Here is a 13,862-nt window from a genome sequence, read left to right on the forward strand (position 1 = left end):
TGTGCTCTTGAGACTATTATACCATTTTTGATCGAAACATGAGACCCATGACACAACATAATTTAGCCATATATGCCATTTGATTAGAATTATAAATTTGGATCAAATTTGAATTGTTGAAACTTGAGACTATTCCACTTAGTGTAAGTAAGTGTTTTTCTAATGAAACCTGTGAGTTTTGGTATGATTCTGTTGGAATTAGGTGTTTGGTCTTGTAGAACTCTGAGGTCATTGTCCAGTTTACTTGAATGCAGGTGTTCTCATTATCAGTTGTTGAAATGGGAAGTGTGATTAGTCTAGGTACACGGGAGTCTTGTGATTTTTTTCATGATCCTTTGAAGGGAAAAAGGTAGTTTCTTCACTACACCTTATAATTATTTTGTGTGATATATTAAGAGAGGATCTAAGGTCAAAGTTTGAATTTCCAATTGCTCAAAATCGTATTAACAAAGTACTATCAGTGAAAATAGAAGGCCCTCCCATTTTTTTGCCAAATGCTCACTTTGAATTTCTTCAAACACCTCCTTTTCATTTGTGATGAAGATGGCATTTTGCTTCTAGAAGTTAATAGGATGCTAAGGGCAGGTGGGTACTTTGTCTGGGCTGCCCAACCAGTTTATAAACACGAGGAAGTTTTGGAAGAACAATGGGAAGGTACCACTCAATTTGGTTTCCATTAGATTGAATGGGGGGACATAGTTTAAAGAAATTGTCGTAATTTTGTAGGGTCTATAGTTTGAAGAAACTGTCATAATTTTCACCATTTTGTTACTACTGGTGGGCAAACAGAGAATATACTAACGGTCTGCTTCATGCATTGGTTGGATTCTTCACTCATGGCTTCTTCAAAACTTTCAGTTTACCTTGGTAAGTCACACTCCTACACATGCATTGGCTGTCTTTCTTTACTTCTTTACCATCTTTGTAACTCTATAGAGTTTCGCTATTAATATGAAGCATTGGAAGGTGTGTTTGGTTTCTTAATATTATATATCCCTATTACTATTAGGTGGTTATGATAAGGAAGAAAAAGCAGCAAGGGCTTATGACTTAGCTGCACTCAAGTATTGGGGTCCAACAACTCACATATATTTCCCTGTAAGGTTTCTGGAACTTGCACAGTTCTCTTGTTTGGAAAAAGTCTTACCTATGCTTCCAGTTCAGACTTGTAAGTTGTAACAGTACAAAATAGAAGGAACAAAAAGCAGGGAAAATTAAATTATTTAGAAAAGTCAAATGTTTCCTATGTATTTAATTTATGTAGCTTGAACCATAAGATAGTAACTGTGGTGTGTTTCTAGGCTATGGAAAAATCTCATAATTACAACTTGCTGTTAATTATGTGAGGAATGCAGCGTGATTGGTATATTTTTGCTGCATGTTTCTGGAATTTACTAGATTAAGAGGATTGAGTCTCCAAGGACTCATTATCTGGTCTTTTTTGGAAGCATGAGAAATACATATGAGGTTGTTTCTGCACATAAAATTGCCACGTGATATGATGCTCTGATGCATGACCTTGTGCAGATTGCTGATGCTTCCTTCTATCTTCTTGTTATTTAGATTTTCTTCTAGTCTTAGTTTTAGTTTTATCTTTGGCTATATTGTTTGTCTATTTCCGTTGGTTTAGTTTCTTTCCATCTTCTTGTTGTTCTAGCTGTTTTGTTTCAGATTTCTCTAGTCTTTTTGCTGTGTTCTGTCCCAACTAGGAGGGATTGTTCCCAGTAATCTTTGATTATGATGAACAAAAGAAATAGTAACTGTGATCACTCTATGTATCTACTGCTTCTTAAATGCTCAGTTAAGCACTTATGAATAGGAGCTTGAAGAGATGAAGCACATGACCAGGCAAGAATTTGTCGCCAATTTAAGAAGGTGCCATAAAAAAAAAAGAATTCACATCGGTTGGCAAGAGAACCGATGTGAATTTATACATTTCACATCGGTTGGCAACATAACCGATGTGAAATCATGTACGTTCAGTTTTAAGTGATAGATTTTAAATCAGTTATATTAGACGTCCGATGTGGAAAAGTACTTACCACATAGGTTGTGTACCCGATGTGAAAAGGTGCGGACATACCATATCATCTTTGCTTACATCGGTTGCAAACCGATGTGAAAACTCATTTTCAACCGATGTGAAAACCCATTTTTCCAGTAGTGACGACATGGTTCTGGCATACGACAAAGTATCTTCTTCAACTTAACACCGCCATTGGCCTGTGCTGCTACCAGAACCCGGGACCCACAATCAATCAGAAGACCTTAGAATCCAAGAGTGTACCATGATGATGTTGTATGACAACACATAAGACCTCGTTGATGCTTCACATGAAAAGTATTGGTATGTCTCGTGTTCCTTGAAATAGATTATCCTATGCACTAATCAAGTATCACTACTACAGAAATGGCTTTTCGCCACGCCTCAATTGCCACGGTTATTGGCGGAACCGTGGCTAAAGGTCAGTTGCCACGGTTATACACGGAACCGTGGCAAAATGGGGAAATATTTTATTATTATTTTTAGGAACCGTGGCAATAGGCTATGTTTTTTAGAAACCCCAGCAAATTAACAATTTGGCTCCAGTACTCCAAATTTTTTCCCTCCCCACACGCACTCTCCACCCCAACAGAACCCTAACCCTCAGTTCCCTCTTCTCCTCAGTTAGAAACCCCAGCAAAGACTCACCTGAACACGATTTCCCTCTTCTCCTCCGCCTCGACTCAGTTCAAGAACACGTATGAGAACACGATTTCCCACTCTTCCTCTCCCTCTCGTTCTCAATGATCTCCCTCTTGCTTCGTCGTTCACAGTAGCTGCTCGTTGTCAGATACCGTAGCTGTTCGATTTCACAGTAGCTGTTCGCTGTCGTTCACAGTAGTTGTTCGATTTCCGTCTTCTCCTCCGCCGTCTCCGTACTCTTTCACCGTTCTCACTGCAAGTACCATCCACAGGTACCGTTCTCACTCCGTACTCTTGTTTTGGGTATGTGGTTGTAGGGTTTTAAAATTTTCCTTTGTGGATTGTGGTTTTTGAGGGGTTTGTTTGTTTTTTGTGCAGATGTGATTGATAGACTAAATGCATTGAGAGGTAGAGGCATGGCTTCCTTGTATTCATGGTCTTGTAAGAGGTGAGCAAGTTTTTAACACTTTCTATGTCATTATGTCTTGTTGTTTAATTTGTGTTGAGAAAAAAGAAAGAAAGGGGGAAATCAAGAAACTTGGTGCATGTTTGGATACACAGTAGATTTTCACCTAGGAATGAAGAATTGATTCTATAAGAAGCTAATCCTAGTTGCTTTTGTGGGAGTGCAATTAATTCTGGAAGGTTTTACGAGAATCCAAACATGCTCTTGATAGGCTTCTTCTTTGCCCCTTGTTTCCCTTTTGAATAATAGTTCAGTAATTACTGCATACAATTTTAATCATTGATATTAGTTTTTCTTGTAATTCAGAAGCTACAAGAGTGGATTTGTGTGGCATGATCTTTCTGAAGATGATTTAATTTTACCAGCCCATGGAAATGAGTATGTCCTCAAAGGCTCTGAGCTCTTTGATGAATCCAATTCAGGTAAAGAAGATATTTTGTTTATTCGTCTTCAAATTATAGTCATTTGGTAGGTTCTGAATGACATAGAATGCATGTACCCTTAGCCTTTGTGGCTTTTGCTTTGCAGATAATTTCAGTCCCATTAGCAACGTCAAAATGCAGAATGTGAAGCTGCTGCCGGGGCCAGCTTCTTCTTGAAGTCATGATGAAGCCTCTTCCTCATCTAGCATGAATGGGAAAGAGACAAGAACCTCCCAAGAGGACGAGCTTTCTCAAGAACCGCATACGGGCTCCTCGGATGTTTCCCCGGAGTCTAGGGATGAAAAGAGCGACTCTCTGAGCTTGGCATTGACAGAGTACAAAATTTACAAGACTGATGGATTGGCAGATGCTTCCACTCAGACAGAAGAACAAGTTAGCAGAACCAGAGCTCAGAAAACTTGTACAAGGGGTGTATCAACAGAGGATAGATCATTAGAACCTGAATGCCATGAAATATGTCAAGCTGAAGTTCCAGAAGTGAAAGCTGAATAAGCATAGGTTTTCTGATTCAAAATTCCCTTCTCCGCTGTTCTCCACTTCTTTTATGTTAGGGGAATTTGATTGCTTAGCAGAGAATCCAAAGCTGATGAATCTTAGGTTGGAAGACAAAGAATACTTTAGTGGGAGCTTAATTGAGACTAAACTGAAGGAAGGAGAGGCACATAAAGTTCTGAAACGTTCTTCTTCCTACAATGATGAAAGGTAAGTCTTGCTTTCAAATATTCTCTTGCAGCAGTACAAATTCGCACGTGGAAGAGTTATGCATGCTGGTGTTTTCTTAATTTTGTAAGAAATGGACTAGTCATAATCAAATAGTTATTCAATGTTGAGGAAATAGTATATGGATTGCTTAAGGTCTGATGTAGCAACAGGATTGATATCTAGAATCTAGTGATTCTTTAAGTTTTGAATTGTGAATAATGCCAGATTAGGAAGAAAACCAGTGATTTGTGCAAGTGGTCTATAGGTGATAATGCTAACTGCTTGAATCTGTTCATAGAAGGCTAATTGAGTTTCTCTCAGATCTGAAAATATTTTTTCAGCTTGAGTTATATTCTCCAACATTAAATGAATGATTTCAAAAGTAACATAACATCCACTAAGCTGTGAATTGTTACAAATCAAAGTCCACACATTGACATTTTGCAAATGCTTTCACTATTTCCCCCATATCACTTAGCATTTTTAGGTTTTTATTAAAAGAAATCACTTGAACATCTTCTGTCCCTCTGATCATGGTTAAAAAGCCTATGTTTTTGTATTTCTTTTGTCAATGGGCTGTTAAAGCTAACAGAAATTCATGAAATATAAGTACTTTCACATGCTTGTTTATATGTTTATTTCTTAAAGGTTACAAAGAATTGCTGTTTTGTGAACATAACATGCTGATTAAAAAAAGAATACTTGAAATATCTAATATCAGACCACCTCCCTTTTCTCAACAAAAGGAAAAGGAAAGGACAAAAAGGGGTGGAGTGATAATCTGAAAAATAATAAATAGAGGCACATATATCATATGTTATTATGAGCATCATTGCTGTTTTATTTCTTTCTTTTAATATGAGCTCTTTACATGGAGGCTAATCTATATAACATGCCACTGGGGTCAATGATTAATGTGGTTGGCTTTTTGGATTCATGATTTACAGTTTTGTCTTTGGTTATGATTGGATTCTGAATGGAACATGATAGTTATTATTACATTACATCCTGGCCAATGTGTCATCTATAACATAACCAATGCACAAATGTGCAGGACATATAAAGACCAGAAACCACAAGAAGACAAAGAGGAAACATCCTCAGGACATTCAAAATGCATTCCACGATCAATCAAGGCTTTATTGACCAAGCATCCACGAAGCGAATCCATGAAATCCCCCATTTCTGATGGGCCAAGAAACTCATCGGACAGATTTGATGGATCAGGCATATCCTCAGTAACATCTAACGGTAGCAGCAAAATAATCTCCGAACCTTCATCAGGGAAGAAGCAGTCAAAGAGGATAGATTCGTTTAGGGAAGAAGAGGTGATCAAAATAGAAGAAAGTTAAGTATTGACTCTATCTTTTCCCTTCTAAGATTCTTAATTTTACTTTTACCATCATTTTGCAGTACTTCTCTGATTATCAATTTGGCTTCTACGATGAGTATCAACTAAATGAAATTAAAGAAGAGTGGGCTACTTATGTGTTAAAGAATTTTGCCTAGTGTGGACTGCCAAGCTTTGGTGATTTCAAGTAGTGGCCGGGGGTTTGTCAAGCTGCTGTTTTTTCATCAATAAAAGAGGCTGATGATGAGTCAACCTCATTGCTGTTTGTTGTTGTTCCAGCTGCATGTTTTGTCATTATTAATTCATGCTTTTAACTGATGTAGCTTATTTGGTTTAAGTTCTTGAGAGAGTGTGTTCTCAACAACAATTAGTATTTTTAGACAAATTTGTTAAGTGACATGGGTTTTAGCATTGTTTTGTTGTTGGCACATTTGAGTAATTATCTTCTAGAATATGTTAATGTTATTCTGAACATGAGATTTTATGTAATTTATTTCTTAAAAAATGTACTGCAATTTATGCATAGAACAGGTCAAATAAAAAAAATATGGATGTTGCAATTTCCCAGACCAGGTGAACCACATATTGCCACGGTTATAACCGTGGCAATAGAGTCTACATATTGCCACGGTTAGGCACTGGACCGTGGCAATAAGGTCTCTATTGCCACGGTTAAGCGCGTAGCCGTGGCCATATGTGTACCCTATTGCCACGGTTAAGTACGTAATCGTGGCCATATGTGGACTCTATTGCCACGGTTACACTTGATGACCTGTGGCAATAGGCTAACCAATTGACACGGTTCAACCTTGAACCGTGGCAATAGAGCAATTGCCACGCTCGCTATCGCCACGGTTAAACCGTGGCTAAAGGGCGTGCGGAACCGTGGCGAAAAGCCTTTTCTGTAGTAGTGTATTGTAGGAGTTGTTTGTCAGAGATCGTCTAAGCTCAACCTACAACATGTGATGAAATATCAACCAAACCCATCCTTGCGCTACCTGCTTCAGAACGTTTATATTCTTGGTCTTCTGACTTTGCATAAGTTCAAATGCGAGTGATGTTTCTTTTCACCTTTTCACATGGCGCCGCAATTTGAAATAAAGCAAAGGTCACATCACATTAATGTCAAAGCAGTTTTCTATGATGCTTGTGGTGGTTTCCATTGATTTTTCCTCAAATCCTACAACTCATCATTACCATGAGAAACCCAAGTCAATAACTGACATTTGAGCTTCTAAACCGCATCATCCTCTTCAACCTAAAACTTCTCTCCCTTACAACTCAATTGCCAAAAGGTCTCATATCCTCTCAGGCATCTAAACCCATTCTTTTTCTCGCAAACCTTCCTTAGTATTGCACCTCAATTTTTCTTAAGTTTTAACTTCTGTAAGGTATTTTGGGGCTTCTCTAAGGCTCTTTCTCAAGTTAGAAACTATGTTTACCTTAGCCATGCTTGACTAAGTTTTCTTTAGCATTTGGGATGTGGATCCCTAGCATGTTTATGTTTTAACTTCTGAGTTTTATATGGAATAAGGTTTTCTTTCTATGAGTTCATTTTCCCTTTTACAATATTAGCTTGAATGCATGTAAGTTATCTTACTTATTCTTTGCACAAAGGAAAGTTTGGTTTAGAATAGGGGTCTTGGAATTGAACTTATTATAGAACTCGCGCCTTAGGAATAAGGGTGAGGTCTAGTAGTTGATGGCCTTAACTAAAATAAACTTAATCTTCAATTGGATTACTCATAGGTGGTGAGGAATCAGACTAATTGATATCGAAAAAAGTAACACAAGAAAGGGGTTTGAATTGTGTTCACTTAAAACTTGAGTTTTCAAACGATTATCTATTTAAAAAGAGTTTTCGCAATCGTTTGATGCAATGATAATGATAATAAAAAGATAGACGATAAACACACAACAATATATCTAGGTTCACCAACAAACGATGGGGCTACGTCTAGTCCCTGACTTAACCATGATTTCACTATCAACTTTCAAGAACTCCTCCTTCAACAAGTATTTGACAGGACTTCTCCCAACAACAAGTATTCGATAGGACTTCTCCCTCAACAAGTATTGTGCGGGATTTCTCTTATGATCTTTTGCAAGATCGTTTGGCTCTACAAGGTTCTCTTCTCACAAGAGGGATTGTAGACTATTTCAGTGCAGAGAACTACAAAGATTTTGGTTAAGATTTGACTCTTGTGTATACTTTGTGTTCTGAATCTAGAGAGTTGGATAGAGGATTTGACTCTTTGGTGTGTCTCTCAGACGATGAGGATATGACGCTTGAGCTTAGTTGAAGAAATTATTCAGATAAAAATTCTAGCTTATTTTCTTGATTTTGAAAATCTTCAAGTCCTCCTTTTATACTTCAAGTGTTTCTGGCATTTGTTGAGAGCCTTTGGAGCGTATCGAGCATCTTGAGTACTAGCCGTTGGATCAAACGGTCTTCTCTTCAGGTGAATTTAATGCCTTGTACTTCTTTGACGGAGAGTTGTTGCTACAATGTATATCTTTGTTAGAGGTTGGTAACATTTTGAGCTTTGTTCCATTCTTTGTGTGCGAGAAAGAGGAAACTCATGTTGACAACGTTTTCCTCGTTTCCTTGATCAATGTGCTTTGTGAGATATCACATGATTCCCTTGCACTTGATTTCTCTTTGGAAATATCAGAGATTTCTATTTGAATTTATCGCTCATTCTCTAGACATTGCTCTTGCTTTATCATCTCTTGAGACAGACGATGATGATCTTTATTGACTGCAGTCTTCTCAGATGATCCACTAGCTTTGTCCTTTCTTTCATAGTTTAACCTGACGCTTTAACTCTTCTCGTCTTCTCGATTTTCTTCTCTGTTCTTGTTCAGATGATTTAGCAGATTAGACTTCCCTTTGCTTAGGTAGTCTTAACCTGACGCTTTAACTCTTCTCGTCTTCTCGATCTTATTCTCTGTTCTTGATCAGATGATTTAGCAAATTAGACTACCCTTTTCTTAGGTAGTCTTCCTTGAAGATTTGATCTTTCTCTTTCTTCTTTTGGTCAGACTATTCAACATGTTTAACTTTTCACAGCTCTGGCAGTCTGTCGTGTTGCTTTTACCTTTCTTGTACTTTGACTTGATTGATCTTTGAACAGTCTTGTACTTTGTCATCAGACGATAGGAATGTGAATCATGAATAATATTTCCTAAAAAGAAATTCACATTAAATATTTAAGTATTTCATTTAAGCTCTTTGAGTATTGTTATCATTCAAAACATGATAGACGTTGTATTCAACGTTTGAACTTTAAACTAATGAAATATGATTGAAAGCTCTATTTGACTTGAGGAATCAACACTTAGAGAAATATGTTAGATTAACAATAGAATGAAGTCCATTGGCATTCCATATCAGTTCGCTTAAAGCATAACTTGTTTTGGTGAAGCTAACCCAAGTGCTAGCTTTTAAACATTGTTTCTTCTTCACTTCTAAATTCGAAGTTCTATACCAACCAACCAATTATAAATTGTTTATACTTTTATTTTGCTCTAACCAACCATTGCTTTTGTAAATCGGTTATTCCCCAATCTCTGTGGTTCAACAATCTTTTATATTACTTTGGACGTACCGTATACTTGCGGATTGCGTATCAGCTCCCATGTTGCATGTGAGACCCAAGTTTTTAAGCTTAGAATAAATTGAATAAAATTCCTATTCACGATTAGTTTGATGTAACGTGAAGGAACACCTGAACAAGTTTATCGAATGGAATTAATTTATGAAGGAGAAAGTTCAGGAGAAGGCCAAGAATAGTATTAAAGTCGATATAAGTTATAGCGTGAGTCTTATTCGCTTAGGCCTAGGGCAAGAGCGTTAGTAAACGACTAATTTACCCTTAAAGCACTATAGGAACTAATTCCAAAAATATTCAGAGGAATGTCAGAATTTCTCTTAATTCTTTCCATGACAAGCGTTTCGATACGAAACCCTGAGATGTACGAACATCAAATTCTAATTCTCCGAAGTTTGCCGAAACCAAATCACTGATAGTTCAAGAACCCTAAAATCAACGGACGATGAAGACTTTTTCTATTCGGAGCTTCCAATGAAGATTCCACATGCGTACGCCTATTTCTCTCGATGATTCTAATCTTTCTTCAGAACAAAGTTTTCTCATCCGACATCAACTGCAAAAAGTAGTTTTTCGGGTAAAATCGATTTACACCGACTTTTGATCGTTTGATTAAATTCCAAGAAACCTGTTTTGAGTTCTGGAATTCTGTCGCCAGAACCTATCTTAGAATTCTCCGAGGATTACGCAGGATGTAACACCCCGATTTCCAGGTGTCACTTTAGTAACCAAAAATAAGCTTTACGCGGAAAACAGGTAATTTTTTTTTCGTTTAATTCCTTTTAAATAAAGCGATAGAAAGTAAAGACATAACTCAACACTAACTAACCAATATACAAATATAAACACAAGTACAGCCTCAGCTGCACTCTCCCGTCACGCGCACTCGCAGTGACTCCAAAGTAATGTGCCCGTAGGCAAATATTTACAGATCCAGAAGTGTGAGTAAGAAAGTTTATAATTACAACCCACAAGGAGAAAGTCGGCCTCAAAATGGCCTAAGCAAAGACCCCTATGGTCCGACTGACTCACTGTGATCCCTCAGTAAGAGAACCACACAAAAAGTCATGCGTCGGGAACCTACCCTGTCCCAAAAGCAAACGAATCAGAGCTATTACAGTAACAACCAACTCAAAAGACTCTAACCACCCATAACCCACACTACTATCATCGACCCTCCCTCGATCAGGCATGAAGTCCGGGTCCTCGTCGAAAGCTTCAGTAATAGTCATCTCGCTCCGGGTCTTTCCCGCACAACGAATCATCACGAACCGGCTGACGGACGCCTGGCAGCAGGCCGACCGCCCAAACACAAACATACAAACAAAACCAAGGCGCTAGGGTCAACTCACAGAAATACGTAGATATACACTCAACATGTGATATGGGGTATAAATATATGTTGATATATACATGTATAAACAATCGTAGCATGTTATGGCTCTAACATTGCTTCAATAAACAAACAGCACACAATTCAAGTCAGAATGAATGTATGCGTGAAATGCACAAAATGATCCGGATTTGTGACGCGTTCCCGTTCGCCACAAGTTAAGCATTCCCGTTCTTCACTATGGATGAACCATTCCCGTTATTCATCCTGGATGAACCATTCCCGTTATTCATCCTTAACACATTGGTGAACCATTCCCGTTATTCACCGTATGATGAACCATTCCCGTTATTCATCATTAACACATTGGTGAACCATTCTCGTTATTCACCTGATTGATGCAATATGGTTAGCCAAACATCAAATCGTCCTCACCACACAACATTTAGCTCAAACCCAATCTCAAAACAACCCAAGAGTTAGTGTCGGTCAATACAACACAACTCGGAGTTAGTGTCGGTCAATACAACACAACTCCACCCACAAAAGTACACAAGGGTCTAGTGTCGGTCAATACAACACAGCCCAATCAACAAGAGCACTAGATGTCGGTCAATACAACACGGCTCCAACAACAAGATCACCCCAAGATCAAAGCCAGAGTCAGTGTCGGTCAATACAACACGACTCGGAGTTAGTGTCGGTCAATACAACACAACTCCCACCACAAAACCCACAAACAAAGCCCAGAGTCTGTGCCGGTCAATACAGCACGACTCGAACAACATTCCCAAGAGTACTAGAGTACTCGGTGACTCTCAATTATCACCATAGCTCACCTTAGTGGCTTTCCCAATTCCAATAACTCTCCAAACCCACAACAAAGTTGACTTTTCCCCGTCTTTCGTAAATATTTTCCCCTTCAGTTCTCCTATGCTTAAATGTTAATGAAAATTGTTCCAATTCGAATTAGTCAAGTTATGAGTTTATTTCTCAAAGTCTAAGTCTCCCAAAGTCTCTAGTTTTCGAAATTCTATTCATTCTAGGTTTTCCGAAAGTCAACCACCCAAAAGAAGCTTCCCGGGGAAAGTCTAGGAATTCCAACGAATCCCAACAAAAGGCTAAGTCTCAAACCCCTCATTTGAACTTGCCTAGGGTTGTTCATCCAACCCGAAACACCAACTTTAACCAGTTCAGAGGATCCCCACTCCGAAATAGCGTCAAAACGCACAATACATCATTATCACAACATCACAAGTTATGGAACTACTTCATAACATCAACTCATCATCATTATCAACATCAGATAAAACATAAGTCGAATTTATCGATGCCTATCATGCAATCATAGCTAAATATGGTAAGTTGCCCTAACCTCGAGCTGATCCAGCTTCGAAATCACAAGCTCCTTCACTCAAGTGCTCTGAACCTTCCAAAGTTCCTTCAACTGAACCTCGGAGAAAACAAAGCAGAATCCAAACAATATCGATTAGTTCGATCACAAAACAACACATAAACGATAGACAAAGCATTAAAGCTTCAGAATACGACAATCGGGTACGAAAAGACAAGTTTTCGAAAACGAAAACTCCCTCCCCAACACTACAAGGTCACGGCCACAAAGGAAAAAGGGCTTCGGCTCTTTTTCTTCGACCAAATCAATTCACAAGGTAGTTTTAGGGTAAAACTAAGGCAAAGAAACTGTCGGAACAATTTTCGGACAATCGGGTCGTAATACGACTATCCAGGGGCATTTTGGTCCAAAATAAAGGCTCAAAACTTCAAAGTTATCAGTTCTGAAAACAAATTTGACAGCAATGATCCTCATGACATCCGTGACAACAAATCCTAAAGGCACGAAGTCAAATTATAGCTTTTCGACAATAAAGTTTCGAAATGTGAAACAAAAAAGGTTTTGAAACAGTTTTTCAGATCCTGGACAACTGGATCACAATCAGCGTTTACTGACAGAGGTTTTAGGCTCATGGGAACCTAGAGAACATAACCCAACCAAGAAATCGAAGAAATCGGACCATTTTAGAAAAAGCTCAAAACTGTGAGCACAGAAACGACTTCAGAAACTCAGCAGAAACAGTAATCAGAGGTAGGATTCATGATAGTTACCTCGATACCTAGAAGTAGGGACGAACTGCACGGAGATTGGTCAAGTTTTCGCGAAAATCTCTCCTCCCCCAAGCTCCCCCAAACTCGCGGCCTTGTGTGGTGTTTGTGGAGATATTTTTGCTTTTTCGCCTATTTAAAGGCGGGTGAAATCGCGGGAAAATGAAAATTTCGCGATTCCGATTTTTGCAGCACGTTCACCAAGGAATTCTAAGAGAGATTCTGGCGTCAGAATTCCAGAACTCAAAACAAATATCTAAGATTTGGGAAAAACGATATTTAAAATCCCAAAAGCGGTGTCAGTTAATCTGTCCCGAAAAACTACTTTTTGCTGTGATGCTCAAACGACAAAACTTCCTACTGAAGAAAGATTGGAAATGTCGAAACAAATCTGGCAACGCGGACGGAAACTTCGTTAGAAGTCCCGAATAGAAAAAGTCTTCATCCATTGCTCGAAAATAGGGTTTCGAAGCAAAGAAATTAGCGTCGGCGAACTCCCAAAAAGTGAATACTATCGTGCGTATAGTCCAGAGTTCCGAAATGAAACGCTGGTCGATGGAAAAATAAAGAGAATCTTTAAATTTTCCAAGGATTCGAAATCTCACTTAAAACGTAGCTCTAAAAGCGAAATAGCCTATTCTGGACACGCTCGCCGTAAAGCAGGTGTGCAGACGACTCGCACTAACTCCGAAAGCAACTACGCAACATTCCTCAAGCAATTCCTGAACTTCCTTCTTCATTAATCTTTCTCAAATATCAAACTCTTGTCACGCTCACACTGATTCTACGCGTGAGTCGGAAATTAGCTTGTTCTGAAAATCCAGGTCTTACACAGGAAAAATCGGAATCGCGAAATTTTCATTTTTCCAAATTTTCCAAAACCTATAAAAAGCAAGAAAATGAAAAAAATTCAAAAACCCACCCCATTTCACCCACCAAACCCGCGTAGGCGAGCTTTTCGCCGATTCTTCCCTGATCGTCCCACCGTTCGTTGCTACGCGTAGGCCTCGAGGTACTGATGTTATTCCTTACTTCTGATCGTCAATTCTGTCGCTTTTCTCTATGTCTTTCTGTGCTCAAAGTTTTGAGCTTTTTGTAAAACTGTCCAAATAACTTGATTTCAGTGTCTAAACTTATGGCCTACGT

The 13,862-nt window shown here is 38.5% G+C and overlaps 1 pseudogene; it reads left to right on the forward strand.

The window, feature by feature from the left end:
- Positions 1–3,028: 3,028 nt before the first annotated feature.
- On the forward strand, positions 3,029–5,649 carry LOC130736092 (protein SOSEKI 3-like; annotated as a pseudogene).
- The last annotated feature ends 8,213 nt before the right edge of the window (positions 5,650–13,862 follow it).

The sequence above is a fragment of the Lotus japonicus genome, chromosome 2, assembly GCF_012489685.1.
Source record: "Lotus japonicus ecotype B-129 chromosome 2, LjGifu_v1.2".
Lineage (NCBI taxonomy): Eukaryota > Viridiplantae > Streptophyta > Magnoliopsida > Fabales > Fabaceae > Lotus > Lotus japonicus.